This window comes from Rhinoderma darwinii, chromosome 1, assembly GCF_050947455.1.
Source record: "Rhinoderma darwinii isolate aRhiDar2 chromosome 1, aRhiDar2.hap1, whole genome shotgun sequence".
NCBI classification, from domain to species: domain Eukaryota; kingdom Metazoa; phylum Chordata; class Amphibia; order Anura; family Rhinodermatidae; genus Rhinoderma; species Rhinoderma darwinii.
The window spans coordinates 898744-921133 of record NC_134687.1 but is presented as its reverse complement, the minus strand read 5'-3'; the positions used below and the strand labels follow the sequence as shown (position 1 = coordinate 921133).

At 49.0% G+C, this 22390-nt stretch overlaps 1 protein-coding gene across 1 annotated transcript in view; it reads left to right on the top strand.

Annotated features, from left to right (window-relative positions):
• The first annotated feature begins 298 nt into the window (after positions 1-298).
• Positions 299-22390, top strand: part of LOC142665212 (uncharacterized) — a 112939-nt gene continuing 90847 nt past the window's right edge. The window contains exon 1 of the mRNA XM_075844827.1: positions 299-512. The gene's annotated coding sequence lies outside the window, so the exon portion shown is untranslated. The remainder of the gene's footprint in view (positions 513-22390) is intronic.

Below are 22390 nucleotides of genomic sequence, written 5' to 3'. Positions count from 1 at the left end.
AAAGCTCCGCCCTCCCGGGTACTGATCACATGATGGTGACGTCACCACAGGTCCTTCATCCACTACTTCTCTGCATTGTAGAGCTCCTCCCCCACAAATACTAATCACATGATGGTGACGTCACGCAGGTCCTTCATCCGCTACTCTCCACAGTTGAGCTCCTCCCTCTCAAGTACTGAGCACATGAAAGTGACGTCACCACAGGTCCTTTATCCACTACTTCTCTGCACTGTTGAGCTCCGCCCTCCCGGGTACTAATCACATGATGGTGACGTCATCACAGGTCCTTCAGATATAGTCATATTACGGATATATAGCAGGTCCTGGTCGGTGGAGGACTGGTCGTCACTTCTGTTGTGTTCTTCTCTCTGTGATCAGTCAGGAGAAGATTTCCCGTGATTCAGAGCGGTGTATACAGAGGATATATATATACACACACTTGTACAGTCTCTCCGGTTTTACATTATTTTCTGGGGATTTGCAGAAAACGCAGCGTGTGACTGCAGTGTAAGGTAAGAGGACATCACGTGGTTGTTGTGCCGCTTTGTATTTTTCTTTGGTGCAGTTTTTGTACTTTCAGACTGCGGGTGACGCGTTACATGTGAGGAGAGAGGCTGCGGGTGACGTGTTATATGTGAGGAGAGAGGTGAGGAGAGAGGCTGCCGGTGACGTGTTATATGTGAGGAGAGAGGTGAGGAGAGAGGCTGCCGGTGACGTGTTATATGTGAGGAGAGAGGCTGCCGGTGACGTGTTATATGTGAGGAGAGAGGTGAGGAGAGAGGCTGCCGGTGACGTGTTACATGTGAGGAGAGAGGCTGCCGGTGACGTGTTATATGTGAGGAGAGAGGCTGCCGGTGACGTGTTATATGTGAGGAGAGAGGCTGCCGGTGACGTGTTATATGTGAGGAGAGAGGCTGCCGGTGACGTGTTATATGTGAGGAGAGAGGCTGCCGGTGACGTGTTATATGTGAGGAGAGAGGCTGCCGGTGACGTGTTATATGTGAGGAGAGAGGCTGCCGGTGACGTGTTATATGTGAGGAGAGAGGCTGCCGGTGACGTGTTATATGTGAGGAGAGAGGCTGCCGGTGACGTGTTATATGTGAGGAGAGAGGCTGCCGGTGACATGACACGTGTTATATGTGAGGAGAGAGGCTGCCGGTGACGTGTTATATGTGAGGAGAGAGGCTGCCGGTGACATGTTATATGTGAGGAGAGCGGCTGCCGGTGACGTGTTATATGTGAGGAGAGCGGCTGCCGGTGACGTGTTATATGTGAGGAGAGAGGTTGCCGGTGACATGTTATATGTGAGGAGAGAGGCTGCCGGTGACGTGTTATATGTGAGGAGAGAGGCTGCCGGTGACGTGTTATATGTGAGGGGAGAGGCTGCCGGTGACGTGTTATATGTGAGGAGAGGCTGCCGGTGACGTGTTATATGTGAGGAGAGAGGCTGCCGGTGACGTGTTATATGTGAGGAGAGAGGCTGCCGGTGACGTGTTACATGTGAGGAGAGAGGCTGCCGGTGACGTGTTATATGTGAGGAGAGAGGCTGCCGGTGACGTGTTATATGTGAGGAGAGAGGCTGCCGGTGACGTGTTATATGTGAGGAGAGAGGCTGCCGGTGACGTGTTATATGTGAGGAGAGAGGCTGCCGGTGACGTGTTATATGTGAGGAGAGAGGCTGCCGGTGACGTGTTATATGTGAGGAGAGAGGCTGCCGGTGACGTGTTATATGTGAGGAGAGAGGCTGCCGGTGACACGTTATATGTCAGGAGAGAGGCTGCCGGTGACATGTTATATGTGAGGAGAGAGGCTGCCGGTGACGTGTTATATGTGAGGAGAGAGGCTGCCGGTGACGTGTGAGGAGAGAGGCTGCCGGTGACGTGTTATATGTGAGGAGAGAGGCTGCCGGTGACGTGTTATATGTGAGGAGAGAGGCTGCCGCTGACGCGTTATATGTGAGGAGAGAGGCTGCCGCTGACGCGTTATATGTGAGGAGAGAGGCTGCCGCTGACGCGTTATATGTGAGGAGAGAGGCTGCCGCTGACGCGTTATATGTGAGGAGAGAGGCTGCCGGTGACGTGTTATATGTGAGGAGAGAGGCTGCCGGTGACGTGTTATATGTGAGGAGAGAGGCTGCCGGTGACGTGTTATATGTGAGGAGAGAGGCTGCCGGTGACACGTGTTATATGTGAGGAGAGAGGCTGCGGGTGACGTGTTATATGTGAGGAGAGAGGCTGCCGCTGACGCGTTATATGTGAGGAGAGAGGCTGCCGGTGACGCGTTATATGTGAGGAGAGAGGCTGCCGGTGACGCGTTATATGTGAGGAGAGAGGCTGCCGGTGACGTGTTATATGTGAGGAGAGAGGCTGCCGGTGACGTGTTATATGTGAGGAGAGAGGCTGCCGGTGACGTGTTATATGTGAGGAGAGAGGCTGCCGGTGACGTGTTATATGTGAGGAGAGAGGCTGCCGGTGACGTGTTATATGTGAGGAGAGAGGCTGCCGGTGACGTGTTATATGTGAGGAGAGAGGCTGCCGGTGACGTGTTATATGTGAGGAGAGAGGCTGCCGGTGACGTGTTATATGTGAGGAGAGAGGCTGCCGGTGACGTGTTATATGTGAGGAGAGAGGCTGCCGGTGACGTGTTATATGTGAGGAGAGAGGCTGCCGGTGACGTGTTATATGTGAGGAGAGAGGCTGCCGGTGACGTGTTATATGTGAGGAGAGAGGCTGCCGGTGACGTGTTATATGTGAGGAGAGAGGCTGCCGGTGACGTGTTATATGTGAGGAGAGAGGCTGCCGGTGACGTGTTATATGTGAGGAGAGAGGCTGCCGGTGACGTGTTATATGTGAGGAGAGAGGCTGCCGGTGACGCGTTATATGTGAGGAGAGAGGCTGCCGGTGACGCGTTATATGTGAGGAGAGAGGCTGCCGGTGACGCGTTATATGTGAGGAGAGAGGCTGCCGGTGACGCGTTATATGTGAGGAGAGAGGCTGCCGGTGACGCGTTATATGTGAGGAGAGAGGCTGCCGGTGACGCGTTATATGTGAGGAGAGAGGCTGCCGGTGACGTGTTATATGTGAGGAGAGAGGCTGCCGGTGACGTGTTACATGTGAGGAGAGAGGCTGCCGGTGACGTGTTACATGTGAGGAGAGAGGCTGCCGGTGACGTGTTACATGTGAGGAGAGAGGCTGCCGGTGACGTGTTACATGTGAGGAGAGAGGCTGCCGGTGACGTGTTACATGTGAGGAGAGAGGCTGCCGGTGACGTGTTACATGTGAGGAGAGAGGCTGCCGGTGACGTGTTACATGTGAGGAGAGAGGCTGCCGGTGACGTGTTACATGTGAGGAGAGAGGCCGCCGGTGACGTGTTATATGTGAGGAGAGAGGCCGCCGGTGACGTGTTATATGTGAGGAGAGAGGCCGCCGGTGACGTGTTATATGTGAGGAGAGAGGCCTCCGGTGACGTGTTATATGTGAGGAGAGAGGCTGCCGGTGACGTGTTATATGTGAGGAGAGAGGCTGCCGGTGACGTGTTATATGTGAGGAGAGAGGCTGCCGGTGACGTGTTATATGTGAGGAGAGAGGCTGCCGGTGTCATGTTACCTATCCAAGCGATTCGGAGACTGTTTTCTCGTGACACTTTGTACTTCGTGTTAGTGAAAAAAATGGTCAACAAATTCAAATTCAGTGTTTGTGGAAAACACCAAAATTGAGAAATGTGCATTTTTGTAAATGTTTCTGCTTGTAAGACGGGCGGTTCTACCACACAGAATAGTCACCGGTTCACCTCCCCACGTGTCCACTTCATGTTTGCATCGTTTTTTGAACATCCTCTTGTTTTTCTCGGACGTTCCCCGGCTCAGAACTTTAGCAGCGATTTCTCACATATTCAAGAAGATTTCAAAATGCTGTTTTTGACAGGGACCAGGTCAGATGTGAAGTGGCCTTGAGGGGCCCAAACAATACAAACCGCCATAAATCACCCCGTTTTAAAAAACTGCTCCCCTCAAAGTATTCAAAACAGCGTTATCAAAGTTTATTAACCCTTTAGACGTTTCACAGGAATTAAATCAAAGATGGGATGAAATTCATATTTAATCCTTTTTTTCTGTAACAGAAAGTTTTACCAGAGAAAAGCGGCTCCATATTTATTGGCCGGATTTTGCAGTTTAGGAAATATCCCACGTGTGGCCCTAGCGTGCGACTGGACTGAAGCACCGGCCGCAGACACAAAGGAGCACCTGGAGGGTTTTGGCCTTTTTATTAGAATATATTTTTGGCACAACGTCCGGTTTGGAGAGGTTTTATGGGGCCAAAACAGTGGAAACCCCTCTATTTGTCTAACTACACCCCTCATTTATACAGGGTTATAGTGAGCATTTTGACCCCACAGGTCTTTTGCAGTATTTATTGTTATTAGGGCGTAAAAATTTATATCAACATTTTTTCCACTAAAAAGGTGAATTTTTTTTTCATTTTCACAAGTGATAAAGGAGAAAAAGCCGCCCCACGTTTGTAAAGAAATTTCTCCCAAGTACGGCAATACCCACATGTGGTCATAGCCTTCTACCTGGACACCCAGCAAAGCTTTAGGCCTTATTCACACTGACTTTTTTGTCGCAGAAACCGCAACAAAAAACTAAAGTTGACTCCCATTGATTTCAATGGGAGGTGGAGGTGGTTGTTTTTTTTACCGCGATCAGGAATAACCCTCGTGGTAAAAAGCGACATGCCCTATCTAAGGCCTCATTCACACGACAGGGTCCGAGTGTCGGCCAGGAAAATCGTCCGTTTCCGGACGATTTTCCAGGCCGGTTTGCATCCGTTCCGATTCCATTCCGGGCCGAGTTGCCGTTTTTACCGGCCGATTTGGACCCGATTTGCATCCGTTTTTTTCCCTGTCAGTTTTAAAATCGGATGAATTTCATTTAAATTTGTTGCCACACACAGCCCTTTGTAGATAATGCCACCCAGCCCCCTGCAGGCGATGCCACCCAGCCCCCTGCAGGCGATGCCACCCAGCCCCCTGCAGGTTGCACCCATACCCCCCCCCCCCCTTCCAGGAGAAGTCACTGACTTCAATGTCCATATATGGACAGTGTAGTCACTCACTTCTCCTGTAGCGGAATCCCCAATCCCCGGCCGGGGATTGGGGATTCCGACTCCTACAGCGAGCAATAAAAGACCCTCCTCCTCCTCCTCACATGCACTCTGCACTGTGAGGAGGAGGAGGAGAGAGAGTGCGCGAGCGACGGTAGACCCGGCCATCACTCGGGACACATTCCGGTGATGGCCGGGTATTACCCGGCCCCATAGACTTCTATGGGGGCCGGGCACCCGGCCGAAAATAGAGCATGTCCTACTTTTTGACGGCCGGTTTTCCCGGCCGTCAAAAAATCGGTCGTGTGAATAGCCCCATTAGGGGTCTATTATTCCTAATGCAGCCGGGTGCCGGTCGATTTATGAACGGCCGACACCCGGCCGGGAAACCCTGTCGTCTGAATCCCTCCTTAAGGCATTTTCCGGCTCAAAAACCTCATTGAAATCAATGGGAGAAGTTTTTTGATGCATTTTTCGGCAAAACCGCTCACGGTTATTCCATCTTTCTGTTGGAGAGATGGCTAAAAAAAAAAGAAAAAAAAACAAAAAAAACACGCCAACAAACACGTGTGGTAAAAAACTGCTTAAAAGAACCGGAGCTGATTTTTCCAGGCAAATTTTCTGCCTGCAAAAAACTGTGTGTGAACATGCCCTTAAAGGGAAGCCGTGCTTTTTGGAATAGAGATTTTACAAAATTAGTTTTCTGACACCATGTTGCATTAAGCTGAGGTACCAGTGTAGTGGAAAGCCCCAAAAAATTACCCCATTTTGGAAACTACATCCATGAAGAAATGTATCTAGAGGTATTGTGAGCGTTTTGACCCCACAAGTGTCTTGCCGAAGTTGGTGCACAGTGGATGTTGCAGATTGGAAATTGCCATTTTTCCACGGATATGCCATTTCAGTGACCAATATGTTGTGCCACTGGATACACACCCCATAAATTGTTAAGCGGGTTCTCCAGAATACAGTAATACTCCATATGTGGTCAAAAAACTGCTGTTTGGGCACACTGTCAGGCTCAGAAGGGAAGGAGCACCATTTGGCTTTTGGAGCGCAGATTTTACATGGTAGTAGTTTTGTTTGGGGTTTTACTGGTATTTCAGCTTCTAATGTTGGGGCATATGTGATCTGTGAGGGGTGTCACGCCGGGGGGACATGTGATCTGTGAGGGGTGTCACGTCGGGGGGGACATGTGATCTGTGAGGGGTGTCACGCCGGGGGGACATGTGATCTGTGAGGGGTGTCACGCCGGGGGGACATGTGATCTGTGAGGGGTGTCACGCCGGGGGGACATGTGATCTGTGATCTGTGAGGGGTGTCACGCCGGGGGGACATGTGATCTGAGAGGGGTGTCACGCCGGGGGGACATGAGAGGGGTGTCACGCCGGGGGGACATGTGAGGGGTGTCACGCCGGGGGGACATGTGAGGGGTGTCACGCCGGGGGGGACATGTGAGGGGTGTCACGCCGGGGGGGACATGTGAGGGGTGTCACGCCGGGGGGACATGTGATCTGAGAGGGGTGTCACGCCGGGGGGACATGAGAGGGGTGTCACGCCGGGGGGACATGAGAGGGGTGTCACGCCGGGGGGACATGTGAGGGGTGTCACGCCGGGGGGACATGTGAGGGGTGTCACGCCGGGGGGACATGTGAGGGGTGTCACGCCGGGGGGACATGTGAGGGGTGTCACGCCGGGGGTGGACATGTGAGGGGTGTCACGCCGGGGGGGGACATGTGAGGGGTGTCACGCCGGGGGGGGACATGTGAGGGGTGTCACGCCGGGGGGGGACATGTGAGGGGTGTCACGCCGGGGGGGGACATGTGAGGGGTGTCACGCCGGGGGGGGACATGTGAGGGGTGTCACGCCGGGGGGGGACATGTGAGGGGTGTCACGCCGGGGGGGGGACATGTGAGGGGTGTCACGCCGGGGGGGGACATGTGAGGGGTGTCACGCCGGGGGGGGGACATGTGAGGGGTGTCACGCCGGGGGGGGACATGTGAGGGGTGTCACGCCGGGGGGGGACATGTGAGGGGTGTCACGCCGGGGGGGGACATGTGAGGGGTGTCACGCCGGGGGGGGACATGTGAGGGGTGTCGCGCCGGGGGGGGGACATGTGAGGGGTGTCGCGCCGGGGGGGGGACATGTGAGGGGTGTCGCGCCGGGGGGGGGACATGTGAGGGGTGTCGCGCCGGGGGGGGGACATGTGAGGGGTGTCGCGCCGGGGGGGGGACATGTGAGGGGTGTCGCGCCGGGGGGGGGACATGTGAGGGGTGTCACGCCGGGGGGGGGACATGTGAGGGGTGTCACGCCGGGGGGGGGACATGTGAGGGGTGTCACGCCGGGGGGGGACATGTGAGGGGTGTCACGCCGGGGGGGGGACATGTGAGGGGTGTCACGCCGGGGGGGGGACATGTGAGGGGTGTCACGCCGGGGGGGGGACATGTGAGGGGTGTCACGCCGGGGGGGGGACATGTGAGGGGTGTCACGCCGGGGGGGGGACATGTGAGGGGTGTCACGCCGGGGGGGGGACATGTGAGGGGTGTCACGCCGGGGGGGGGACATGTGAGGGGTGTCACGCCGGGGGGGGACATGTGAGGGGTGTCACGCCGGGGGGGGGACATGTGAGGGGTGTCACGCCGGGGGGGGACATGTGAGGGGTGTCACGCCGGGGGGGGGGACATGTGAGGGGTGTCACGCCGGGGGGGGACATGTGAGGGGTGTCACGCCGGGGGGGGGACATGTGAGGGGTGTCACGCCGGGGGGGGGACATGTGAGGGGTGTCACGCCGGGGGGGGGACATGTGAGGGGTGTCACGCCGGGGGGGGACATGTGAGGGGTGTCACGCCGGGGGGGGGACATGTGAGGGGTGTCACGCCGGGGGGGGGACATGTGAGGGGTGTCACGCCGGGGGGGGACATGTGAGGGGTGTCACGCCGGGGGGGGGACATGTGAGGGGTGTCACGCCGGGGGGGGGACATGTGAGGGGTGTCACGCCGGGGGGGGGGGAGGACATGTGAGGGGTGTCACGCCGGGGGGGGGGGGGAGGACATGTGAGGGGTGTCACGCCGGGGGGGGGGGAGGACATGTGAGGGGTGTCACGCCGGGGGGGGGGGGGAGGACATGTGAGGGGTGTCACGCCGGGGGGGGGGGGGAGGACATGTGAGGGGTGTCACGCCGGGGGGGGGGGGGGAGGACATGTGAGGGGTGTCACGCCGGGGGGGGGGGGGACATGTGAGGGGTGTCACGCCGGGGGGGGGGGGGGACATGTGAGGGGTGTCACGCCGGGGGGGGGGGGGGACATGTGAGGGGTGTCACGCCGGGGGGGGACGGACATGTGAGGGGTGTCACGCCGGGGGGGGGACGGGACATGTGAGGGGTGTCACGCCGGGGGGGGGACGGGACATGTGAGGGGTGTCACGCCGGGGGGGGGACGGGACATGTGAGGGGTGTCACGCCGGGGGGGGGACGGGACATGATCTGTGAGGGGTGTCACGTCGGGGGGGGGGGGGACGACATGTGATCTGTGAGGGGTGTCACGTCGGGGGGGGTGGGGACGACATGTGATCTGTGAGGGGTGTCACGTAGGGTTCGTAGACCCACAAGGCCGTATGGCAGGTCAGAGTCTATAGTTCATATAGGGTACCTGTGGCAGCTCAGACAGTAGCAAGGCAGGCTTGGCTGGGACTAGGCAGCAGGTAGACGTCAGGCGTGGAGTAGCAGCAGGACAGGCGTGGTATACGGCACAGCAACAGCTCAACACGGCATTAGATCAGGGACCACTGGGAGCAGGAAACACTAGGGGACCATTTGCAAGACAAACTTAGGACATGACAACATCGCTCAGGTGTGGGTGGAAGGGGCTGAGACCTTCTTATAGCCCAGGGTGCTTCTGGGAACAATCAGCTAATTGTCCCACATGTGTGCGCTCTAGTTTCTTGAGTCTGGACTGCGCTCACGAGCGCACCCTGGTGGTCACTGTGGAACAGGACGGCTGTATGTGCAGACATCTCTGGAGAGAAGGGTGTCGACTGGATGGAAGGAGTTTGTGGTCAGCGACCACGGATGTTACAAGGAGCACATCAGGATATATGTGAGGAGTACATCAGGGAATATGTAATATGTGAGGAGTACATCAGGATATATGTAATATGTGAGGAGTACATCAGGATATATGTAATATGTGAGGAGTACATCAGGATATATGTAATATGTGAGGAGTACATCAGGGTATATGTAATATGTGAGGAGTACATCAGGATATATGTAATATGTGAGGAGTACATCAGGATACATGTAATATGTGAGGAGTACATCAGGATATATGTAATCTGTGAGGAGTACATCAGGATATATGTAATATGTGAGGAGTACATCAGGATATATGTAATATGTGAGGAATACATCAGGGTATATGTTATATGTGAGGAGTACATCAGGATATATGTAATATGTAAGGAGTACATCAGGATATATGTAATATGTGAGGAGTACATCAGGATATATGTAATATGTGAGGAGTACATCAGGATACATGTAATATGTGAGGAGTACATCAGGATATATGTAATCTGTGAGGAGTACATCAGGATATATGTAATATGTGAGGAGTACATCAGGATATATGTAATATGTGAGGAATACATCAGGGTATATGTAATGTGTGAGGAGTACATCAGGATATATGTAATATGTAAGGAGTACATCAGGATATATGTGATATGTGAGGAGTACATCAGGGTATATGTAATATGTGAGGAGTACATCAGGATATATGTAATATGTGAGGAGTACATCAGGATATATGTAATATGTGAGGAGTACATCAGGATATATGTAATATGTGAGGAATACATCAGGGTATATGTAATGTGTGAGGAGTACATCAGGATATATGTGATATGTGAGGAGTACATCAGGGTATATGTAATATGTGAGGAGTACATCAGGGTATATGTAATATGTGAGGAGTACATCAGGGTATATGTAATATGTGAGGAGTACATCAGGGTATATGTAATATGTGAGGAGTACATCAGGGTATATGTAATATGTGAGGAGTACATCAGGATATATGTAATATGTGAGGAGTACATCAGGATATATGTAATATGTGAGGAATACATCAGGGTATATGTGAGGAGTACATCAGGATATATGTAATATGTGAGGAGTACATCAGGATATATGTAATATGTGAGGAATACATCAGGGTATATGTAATGTGTGAGGAGTACATCAGGATATATGTAATATGTAAGGAGTACATCAGGATATATGTGATATGTGAGGAGTACATCAGGGTATATGTAATATGTGAGGAGTACATCAGGGTATATGTAATATGTGAGGAGTACATCAGGGTATATGTAATATGTGAGGAGTACATCAGGGTATATGTAATATGTGAGGAGTACATCAGGGTATATGTAATATGTGAGGAGAACATCAGGATATATGTAATATGTGAGGAGTACATCAGGGTATATGTAATATGTGAGGAGTACATCAGGATATATGTAATATGTGAGGAGTACATCAGGGTATATGTAATATGTGAGGAGTACATCAGGATATATGTGAGGAGTACATCAGGGTATATGTAATATGTGAGGAGTACATCAGGGTATATGTAATATGTGAGGAGTACATCAGGATATATGTAATATGTGAGGAGTACATCAGGATATATGTGAGGAGTACATCAGGGTATATGTAATATGTGAGGAGTACATCAGGGTATATGTAATATGTGAGGAGTACATCAGGATATATGTAATATGTGAGTACATCAGGGTATATGTAATATGTGAGGAGTACATCAGGATATATGTAATATGTGAGGAGTACATCAGGATATATGTAATATGTGAGGAGTACATCAGGATATATGTAATATGTGAGGAGCACATCAGGGTATATGTAATATGTGAGGAGTACATCAGGGTATATGTAATATGTGAGGAGTACATCAGGATATATGTAATATGTGAGGAGTACATCAGGATATATGTAATATGTGAGGAGTACATCAGGGTATATGTAATATGTGAGGAGTACATCAGGATATATGTAATATGTGAGTACATCAGGGTATATGTAATATGTGAGGAGTACATCAGGGTATATGTAATATGTGAGGAGTACATCAGGGTATATGTAATATGTGAGGAGTACATCAGGATATATGTAATATGTGAGGAGTACATCAGGGTATATGTAATATGTGAGGAGTACATCAGGGTATATGTAATATGTGAGGAGTACATCAGGGTATATGTAATATGTGAGGAGTACATCAGGGTATATGTAATATATGAGGAGTACATCAGGATATATGTAATATGTGAGGAGTACATCAGGGTATATGTAATATGTGAGGAGTACATCAGGATATATGTAATATGTGAGGAGTACATCAGGATATATGTAATATGTGAGGAGTACATCAGGGTATATGTAATATGTGAGGAGTACATCAGGGTATATGTAATATGTGAGGAGTACATCAGGGTATATGTAATATGTGAGGAGTACATCAGGATATATGTGAGGAGTACATCAGGGTATATGTAATATGTGAGGAGTACATCAGGATATATGTAATATGTGAGGAGTACATCAGGATATATGTAATATGTGAGGAGTACATCAGGATATATGTAATATGTGAGGAGTACATCAGGATATATGTAATATGTGAGGAGTACATCAGGGTATATGTAATATGTGAGGAGTACATCAGGATATATGTAATATGTAAGGAGTACATCAGGATATATGTAATATGTGAGGAGTACATCAGGATATATGTAATATGTGAGGAGTACATCAGGATATATGTAATATGTGAGGAGTACATCAGGGTGTATGTAATATGTGAGGAGTACATCAGGGTGTATGTAATATGTGAGGAGTACATCAGGATATATGTAATATGTGAGGAGCACATCAGGGTATATGTAATATGTGAGGAGTACATCAGGATATATGTAATATGTGAGGAGTACATCAGGATATATGTAATATGTGAGGAGTACATCAGGATATATGTAATATGTGAGGAGTACATCAGGATATATGTAATATGTGAGGAGTACATCAGGATATATGTAATATGTGAGGAGTACATCAGGATATATGTAATATGTGAGGAGTAAATCAGGGTATATGTAATATGTGAGGAGTACATCAGGGTGTATGTAATATGTGAGGAGTACATCAGGATATATGTAATATGTGAGGAGTACATCAGGATATCTGTAATATGTGAGGAGTACATCAGGGTATATGTAATATGTGAGGAGTACATCAGGGTATATGTAATATGTGAGGAGTACATCAGGGTATATGTGAGGAGTACATCAGGGTATATGTAATATGTGAGGAGTACATCAGGGTATATGTAATATGTGAGGAGAACATCAGGGTATATGTAATATGTGAGGAGAACATCAGGGTATATGTAATATGTGAGGAGTACATCAGGATATATGTAATATGTGAGGAGTACATCAGGATACATGTAATATGTGAGGAGTACATCAGGGTATATGTAATATGTGAGGAGTACATCAGGGTATATGTAATGTGTGAGGAGTACATCAGGGTATATGTAATGTGTGAGGAGTACATCAGGGTATATGTAATGTGTGAGGAGTACATCAGGATATATGTAATGTGTGAGGAGCACATCAGGATATATGTAATATGTGAGGAGTACATCAGGGTATATGTAATATGTGAGGAGTACATCAGGGTATATGTAATATGTGAGGAGTACATCAGGGTATATGTGAGGAGTACATCAGGGTATATGTAATATGTGAGGAGTACATCAGGGTATATGTAATATGTGTGGAGTACATCAGGGTATATGTAATATGTGAGGAGTACATCAGGGTATATGTAATATGTGAGGAGTACATCAGGGTATATGTAATCTGTGAGGAGTACATCAGGGTATATGTAATCTGTGAGGAGTACATCAGGGTATATGTAATCTGTGAGGAGTACATCAGGACATATGTAATATGTGAGGAGTACATCAGGGTATATGTAATATGTGAGGAGTACATCAGGGTATATGTAATATGTGAGGAGTACATCAGGATATATGTAATATGTGAGGAGTACATCAGGATATATGTAATATGTGAGGAGTACATCAGGGTATATGTAATATGTGAGGAGTACATCAGGGTATATGTAATATGTGAGGAGTACATCAGGGTATATGTAATATGTGAGGAGTACATCAGGGTATATGTAATATGTGAGGAGTACATCAGGGTATATGTAATATGTGAGGAGTACATCAGGGTATATGTAATATGTGAGGAGTACATCAGGGTATATGTAATATGTGAGGAGTACATCAGGGTATATGTAATATGTGAGGAGTACATCAGGGTATATGTAATATGTGAGGAGTACATCAGGGTATATGTAATATGTGAGGAGTACATCAGGATATATGTAATATGTGAGGAGTACATCAGGATATATGTAATATGTGAGGAGTACATCAGGATATATGTAATATGTGAGGAGTACATCAGGATATATGTAATATGTGAGGAGTACATCAGGATATATGTAATATGTGAGGAGTACATCAGGGCAGTGATCCCCAACCAACGGGCAGCGGATCATTTGGTATCGGGCCGCGGTATCTGGTATCCGCCCCAGTGGCTTCAGGGAATTTCGGGCAAAAAACTGCACCAAACTGTGTGTCTGCTGTGGATAACTGCTGAGCATTAGCCACCGGCCTCCTAGGATGACATTTCACATGGGCTGAAACGTCATCCCAAGAGGCCGGCCCTCTAACGTCACCCAGGCCGGCCTCCTGGGATGATGGTTTATCCCATGTGACCGCTGCTGGTCCCAGTTCCAACTGCATCTGCATCCTTCGGATGCAGATACAGTTGAATTTAATGCTTTAGCAAGGAGTGATGGCTCCTTCCTCCAGCATTCAATCTGCCGTAAGCATTGTCTGCCGTAAGTAGCTCGTCGCAGGCAGGCGTGATGTGGTGACGTTATCGCGCCAATCTGCGCGGAGTCACTCCTAGCACAGACCGGAGGAGAAGAATCCTCCACCCGTCGTGGGAACTGGGATAGGCAAGTAATTATGTTGTTGTTGTTTTTTATTAGGCATTATACTGGGTATGGGGGAGGGCTGATATGGTGGCAGCTATGGGAGCATTTTCCCGTATGGGGGCAGCTAAGGGACGCTTATACTGTATGGGGGCATTATACTATGGGGGAAGCTATGGGGAGCATTATATAGTATGGGGAGCATTATACTGTGTGGTGGAATTATACCGTGAAGGCAGCTATGGGGGCATTCTACTGTGGGGGCATCCATGCAGTGGCGTAACTACCACTGTAGCAGCCGTAGCGGCTGCTACAGGGCCCGCGGCTTGAGGAGGCCCGTGCCAACTTCCCTCTTTTCCCTCACTCACCCCTTTACGCTGCAGGAATTATCCACTGTAATCTCTTCTTACCTGGTGGCAAGAATCCATGGCTTCCCCATTTCTACCGAAGTTTTTTATTGTATGTAATGATCTCCTGAGTGGTTCTGGTTTACCACCACAGGCTCTAGAAGCACATACCTCCGTATTACCCAAAGATGGTAAAGACGGTACCTAATGTGGAAGTGATCGACCCATCTCTCTTCTCAAGACTGATCTTAAATGGAGGGCAAAAATTTTAGCCAATAGACTTAACCCTCTCCAGTCGCTCTGCCTGCGATTTATGTCGGGAGAGGGTTTTTAAATATGGTGCCTGTTCAGAAGCAGAGCGGGTGCCATAGTCGCCGGGTCTCTACTGTGTTACATGGCAGGGACCCAGCGGCAATGCTTTAGATCAGAAACCTCTCTGATCGCAAGCATTTAACCCCTCCGATGCCGGTGTCCGATGGGACCACCGGCATCTGAGGGGATTTTTACTTTCAGTTTTAGCTGGTCACCGGCTCCCGCGCGGCGAGATCACGGGAGACTTATTCTTATGGCAGCTGGGAGCCTTGTGAACACTCCCAGCCCTGCTATCGGAAGTTCGCTATTGAGACCTGCCTGTGGTAGGTCTCAATAACAATACATTGATTTTGCCATAGACTGCAATACTGTGATATTGCAGTCCATGACATAAGGAATCTAATGATCGCAGGTTCAAGCCCCCTAGGGGGGACTAAAAAATAGTAGTAAAAATTTAAAAAAAGTTTTAAGGAATATAAAAATTCGAATCAGCCCCCATTCCCTAGATCACATAAAAAGAAACAAACCAATTCGGTATCCCTGCGTCCGAAAATGCCCGAACTATAGAAATATTTATCCAGTACGGCGAACGCAGTAGTGGGAAAAAAGGTCAAAATGTCCGAATCACTGTTTTTTGCCACTTCACCCCGCCAAAAAAAATTGGTTGGTTTTGTCCATTTCATAGAAGGCAGACATAACACCACCAGACACAGAAATTTAATTCACTACGTCATGCGAAAGGAGATCCCGCTGGTGTTAATGGGAACTGATGCCGAGAAGGCTCTTGATAGTCAGATGGTCTTCTATGCATGCCACTCTTCAAAAGTGGGGATTCCCTGATATGTTTTTATCCGCTATCCTCTCACAATATGACGCACCAAGTGCCAGACTTCAAATCAATGGCAAACTTTCACCTCCCTTTTTATTATTAACCCCTTCCCGCCCAATCACGTAACGTTACGTACTAGGTGTTTGTGTCTTAGCGCTTTCCAACGTAACTGTACGTGATTGAGATGGAGCAGGCTCAGAAACTGAGCCAGCGCCATCACCAGCCACCCTGCTGTAAGGCCAGGACCGGAGGTAGTCTCTGATCCGTCCGATTAACCCCTTAGATGCAGTGATCAAAAGCGATCGCTGCACCTAGGTGGTTTCTGGCCTATCGCAATTGCCCCCTGGTCTGCCAAGTATGGAAGCCTTTTAGACCCCTAACAATGGCCTCCTGGTCTGCCAAGTACAAAAGCCTATTAGGCCCTGACCCAAACAGCCGTTTAGGGCCACATATGGGGTAGTGCCATACTCGGGAGAAATTGAGTAACAAATTGTGTGGTGTTTTTTCAACTTTTACCTCTTGTGAAAATTAAAAATTGGGAGCTAAAACATATATATATATTTTTTTCATTTTCACTGCCTAATTCTAATAAAATCTATGAAACACCTGTGGGGTCAAAATGCTCACTACACCCCTAGATGAATACCCTGAGAAGTGTAGTTTCCAAAATGGAGTCACTTTTAAGAGGTTTCCCCTTAAAATCATTGTCGTGGCCTGTAACAATTTAACGATTCTGAGAAATTCCAGAATCGTGCTAACTTGAAATGGCGAATTAATCTACTTTCCCCTGTGCTGGTATGTCAGGGGCTCTACAAATGCAACATGGGGCCCAAAAACCAATCAAGCAAAGTCTACATGCCAGTAGCGCTCCTGCCATTCTGAGCCCTACCATCTGTCCAAACAGCAGTTTATGGCCACACATGGGTATTGCCATACTCGGGAGAAATTGCTTTACAAATGTTGGGGTGCTTTCTCCTTTTTTCTTCCTTGTGAAAATGAAAAAAAATTCAACGTTTTATTGGAAAAAATGTTGATTTTCATATTCACGCCTAATTCTAAGCAATTCAGCAAAAAACCTTTTGGGGTCAAAATGCTCAATATACACCTAGATCAGGGCCGATTCTAACTTTTCTGCTGCCTGAGGCAAAAATGTAAATGGCGCCCCCCAGATTTTGATATCCACCTGGCTGTTCTACATCACTACCAGTCTCCTCAAACTTGCGGATTCGCCGTTGCCTTGTACTTCCCTGGAATGCGCGGTGCAGTGATGAAACCGGCCATAGTACACCTCGATGAACGTGCGTGCCCATGGAATACAAGGCAATGGCGCATCCGAGAAAGTTGTATCAGCCACGGGGATGTCAATCAAACATGGAAAGGTGGGTTTGGAGGCAGGACTACCCTTCAGGACCGCGGCACCGCCCCATGACCCATTAATGAGTCATTCGCATATAGTGTGCGCCGTTTTAAAAGTTGATTTTATAGATTTTGCTGCATCTGGAAAAAAAAATACAGGGAAATATTGTCAGCTCATGTATTACCGCATGGTGGCAGTTCAAGGGGTTAAAACTACCAGACAGGTTCCCATGAAATATACAAAGAGTTGAAAACAATTCCATCTGCCCTGCAATTCTGTTGTTATAGATATATCCTATATAATTACATCTCCAGAACCAAACTCTGACATATATAGGGCCCGAGAGCCAAGCTCAATACATATATACACAGCACTAGAACCAAGCTCAGTACCTATATACAGCACCAGAACCAAGCTCAGTACATATATACCGCCCTAGAACCAAGCTCAGTACATAAATACAGCACCAGAACCAAGCTCATACATATATACAGCACCAGAACAAAGCTCAATACATATGTACAATACCAGAACAAAGCTCCATACATATATACAACCCCAGAACAAAGCTCAGTACATATATACAGCCCTAGAACCAAGCTCAAAATATATATACTGCACTGGAACCAAGCTCCGTACATAAATACAGCACTAGAACCAAGCTCCGTAAATAAATAAATACAGCACCAGAACAAAGCTCAGTACATATATACAGCGCTAGAACCAAGCTCAGTACTTATTTACAGCCCCAGAACCCAGCTCCGTACATAAATCCAGCACCAGAACCCAGCTCCGTACATAAATACAGCACCAGAACCCAGATCCGTACATAAATACAGCACCAGAACGCAGCTCCGTACATAAATACAGCACCAGAACGCAGCTCCGTACATAAATACAGCACCAGAACGCAGCTCCGTACATAAATACAGCACCAGAACCCAGCTCCGTACATAAATACAGCACCAGAACCCAGCTCCGTACATAAATACAGCACCAGAACCCAGCTCCGTACATAAATACAGCACCAGAACCCAGCTCCGTACATAAATACAGCACCAGAACCCAGCTCCGTACATAAATACAGCACCAGAACCCAGCTCCGTACATAAATACAGCACCAGAACCCAGCTCCGTACATAAATACAGCACCAGAACCCAGCTCCGTACATAAATACAGCACCAGAACCCAGCTCCGTACATAAATACAGCACCAGAACCCAGCTCTGTACATAAATACAGCACCAGAACCCAGCTCTGTACATAAATACAGCACCAGAACCCAGCTCTGTACATAAATACAGCACCAGAACCCAGCTCTGTACATAAATACAGCACCAGAACCCAGCTCTGTACATAAATACAGCACCAGAACCCAGCTCTGTACATAAATACAGCACCAGAACCCAGCTCTGTACATAAATACAGCACCAGAACCCAGCTCTGTACATAAATACAGCACCAGAACCCAGCTCCGTACATAAATACAGCACCAGAACCCAGCTCTGTACATATATACAGCACCAGAACAAAGCTCAGTACATATATACAGTGCCAAATACTACAGCTCCCAGCATGGCCTGAACAATGGTAAGGATATGTTGGGAGATTCAGTTTCACAAAAACTACCAGACAGGTTCCCATTAAATATACAATGAATTAAAAACCATTCCATCTGCCCTGCAATTCTGTTATTATAAATATATTCTATATAATTACAGCTCCAGAGCCAAGCCCATACATATATACGGCCCAAGAGCCAATCTCAATACATATATACAGCACTAGAACCAACCTCAGTACATATATACAGCACCAGAACCAAGCTCAATAATAATCGTTATTTATATAGTGCCAACATATTACGCAGCACTTTACAATTTAGAGGGAACATGAAACAAACAATATCAAACATTACATGGTGACAAAGTTCATCTACAATTCAAACCAGAGGAGGGAGGACCCGGCTTGCAAGAGCTTACAATCTATGAGGAAATAAGGGAGACACAAAGTGTAACATTGTTTGTACTGTACAATAGTCCAGCCATTTTTATACACATGCGGTGGTAACATAAAGCTGCATGAGCCGGTTACCAGCCAGTATACGTGTATGACGGACATGAAGAGAAGGAGTGTGAGGGAATCTTATTCTGATGACTAATTGTCACGAAGCGGGTTAGTGGACCCACTAGGCCGTACCGCCATAGCGGAAACTCCAGAAATACAATGTCCCGCACAAGGGTACCTGAATAGTCCAGATAGTGGCCGCAGCTCTGGCACAGATGAGATGGGTACAGCGGATGGCGCCAAACGTGGCGGATGACACAGGAGCCGCAAGTTGCGCCAGACGTGGCGGATTCCTCCGGACGTGGCGGATGACACAGGACGTGGCGGATGACACAGGACGTGGCGGATGACACAGGACGTGGCACGACTTGATACTAAGGCAAAGCACGGAAACAGGAACAGTGAACAAGGCACGGGTAACAACAGGAACGGGAAACACTAAGGGACCATTTGCAAGACAGACTGGGAAAACTAACAACGCTCAGGCAAGGATTGGAAGGCCAGGGGCCTTCTTATATACCAGGAAATCGTGGCAGTTGATGGTGATGACTATTTTGCTCACCCTACGGGACACAGCCGAACGGAGCGGAAGTGAGCGCTGGCGTCTCCTAGGAGGGAGACTGGGACCAGCGCTCACAGATCCATGGGCGTCGAGAGGTAAGTGAACCCGATGGCCCGCGGCCATGGATGCTACAGTATACCCCCTCTTACGCCCCCTCTTCTTGGGGCCAGAGTGAGAGAGGAACTTTTTAATAAGAGCAGGGGCGCTGAGGTTCTCTTCTGGCTCCCAGGACCTCTCCTCAGGACCAAACCCTCTCCAGTCCACCAAATAGAAAGTCCTTCCTCCTACCCTTTTGCAGTCCAGGATCTCCTTTACCTCGAATATATCAGAGGGACCACAGGAAGCAACTGTGGAACTAGGAGTATTGCTGTAGCGGTTTCAGGACCACTGGTTTCAGGAGGGACACATGGAAGGAGTTAGGGATTCTGAGGGTAGGAGGCAGCCGCAGCTTATAGGAGACAGGGTTGATTTGTTGCAGGATCTCGAAAGGACCAAGGAACCTGGGAGCGAACTTGTATGAAGGCACCCTTAAGCGAATGTTCCGAGAGGACAGCCAGACTTTAGTCCCAGGAAGATACTGAGGCGGCACTCTTCTCCTAGTATCCGTCTTACGCTTCATGCGATCTACCGCCAGCAAAATAGAGGACCGGGTCTGTTGCCAGATTTGCAGGAAGTCCCCATATGCAGAGTCAGCAGCGGGTACCTGAGATGAAGTTGATACAGGAAGAGGGACTCTGGGATGTTGACTGTACACGATGTGAAACGGAGTGGAAGTGGTGGACTCGCTTGTGTGGCTGTTGTAAGAAAACTCGGCCCATGGAAGAAGCTGTAGCCAGTTATCGTGCTGTGAAGAGATGAAGTGGCGGAGATAATTTTCCATGATCTGGTTGATCCTCTCCACTTGCCCATTGGACTGGGGGGGGGGGGGGGATAGGCAGAGGAAAAGTCCAAACTCACATCCAGGAGTTTACAGAGGGCTCTCCAGAACTTAGAGGTAAACTGAACACCCCGATCAGACACGATGTGAAGAGGTAAGCCATGCAAGCGGAAGATGTGCTGAATGAAGAGACTCGCCAGACGAGGAGCAGAAGGTAGGCCGGTCAGTGGGATAAAATGAGCCATCTTAGAGAATCGGTCCACCACCACCCAGACAGTGTTACATCCTCCTGAGGGGGGAAGGTCTGTGACGAAGTCCATCGCAATGTGCTGCCAGGGGGCACTGGGTGCAGGCAGAGGTTGAAGCAGGCCGGCAGGCTTGCTGTGAGTCACTTTGTTAGAGGCACACACCGTGCAAGCAGAGACAAAGTCCAGAACATCCTTAGGTAGAAGTGACGAGCAATCAGGTCTTGGGTTTTACGGACACCGGCGTGCCCAGCCAGTTTAGAACTGTGTCCCCAGCAGAGAATTCTTTTTCTGTCTGCCAACCGAACAAAAGTCCTCCCAGGTGGGATGTCTCTAACCTGCAGAGGATTAGCAGTGACAATGCAGGACGGGTCTATGATGGTCTGAAGGGACTCCACCGAGTCTTCCGTCTCAAACGATCTGGACAGGGCATCGGCCCTCACATTCTTGTCCGCGGGACGGTATTGGAGCAGAAACTGAAAACGGGTGAAGAACAGCGACCACCTGGCTTGACGAGGATTCAGTCTTTGAGCGGACTGAAGGTAAGTTTGCTTCTTGTGGTTGGTGAAGATCAGGATGGGGTGAGCAGCGCCTTCCAGAAGATGTCTCCACTCCTCCAGAGCCAACTTGACGGCCAGCAGCTCCCGATCTCCAATGGAGTAATTGCGCTCAGCAGAGGAAAACAGTCTTGAGTAGAAGCCACATACTACTGCCTTTCCTTTGGAGCTCCTCTGGAACAGAAGTGCACCTGCACCAACAGAGGAAGCGTCCACTTCCAGTGAGAACCTCAGATACGTCAGGATGATGGAGGATCGAGGCTGAAGTGAAGGATTTCTTGAGGCTAATAAATGCGGACTCTGCCTCTGGAGTCCACACCTTTGGCGTCCACACCCTTCTTGGTAAGGGTCGAGATGGGAGCCGTCCGAGAAGAGAAGTTAGGAATAAACTGCCGGTAGAAATTGGCGAATCCCAGGAACCGCTGTATGGCCCTTAAGCCTTGGGGACGTGGCCACTCCAGGACAGCCTTCACTTTCTCAGGATCCATTTTGAGGCCTTGATCCGAGATGATGTAGCATAGGAAGGGCAGAGAACTCTTCTCAAAGACGCACTTCTCCAGCTTGGCGTATAAATGATTCTCCCTCAATCGTAGTAGAACCTGACGGACATGCCTCCGATGAGTCGTCGGATCTGGGGAGAAAATAAAAATATCATCGAGATAAACAACAACACAGAGTAGATCCTGGAAGATATCGTTAACGAACTCCTGAAACACTGCGGGAGCGTTACACAGTCCGAAGGGCATCACCAGGTATTCGTAGTGCCCGTCCCGGGTGTTAAATGCCGTCTTCCATTCATCACCCCGGCGAATCTGGACTAGATTGTAAGCCCCACACAGGTCTAGCTTAGAAAAAAATGTTGGCCCCTCGTATGTGATCAAACAGCTCAGAGATGAGAGGCAGCGGGTATTTGTTTTTGACTGTGATCATGTTGAGGCCCCTGTAGTCAATGCAGGGACGAAGGGATCCATCCTTCTTTTTAACGAAGAAGAATCCAGCCCCGGCCGGGGAGGAAGATTTTCGTATAAAACCCCTCTCC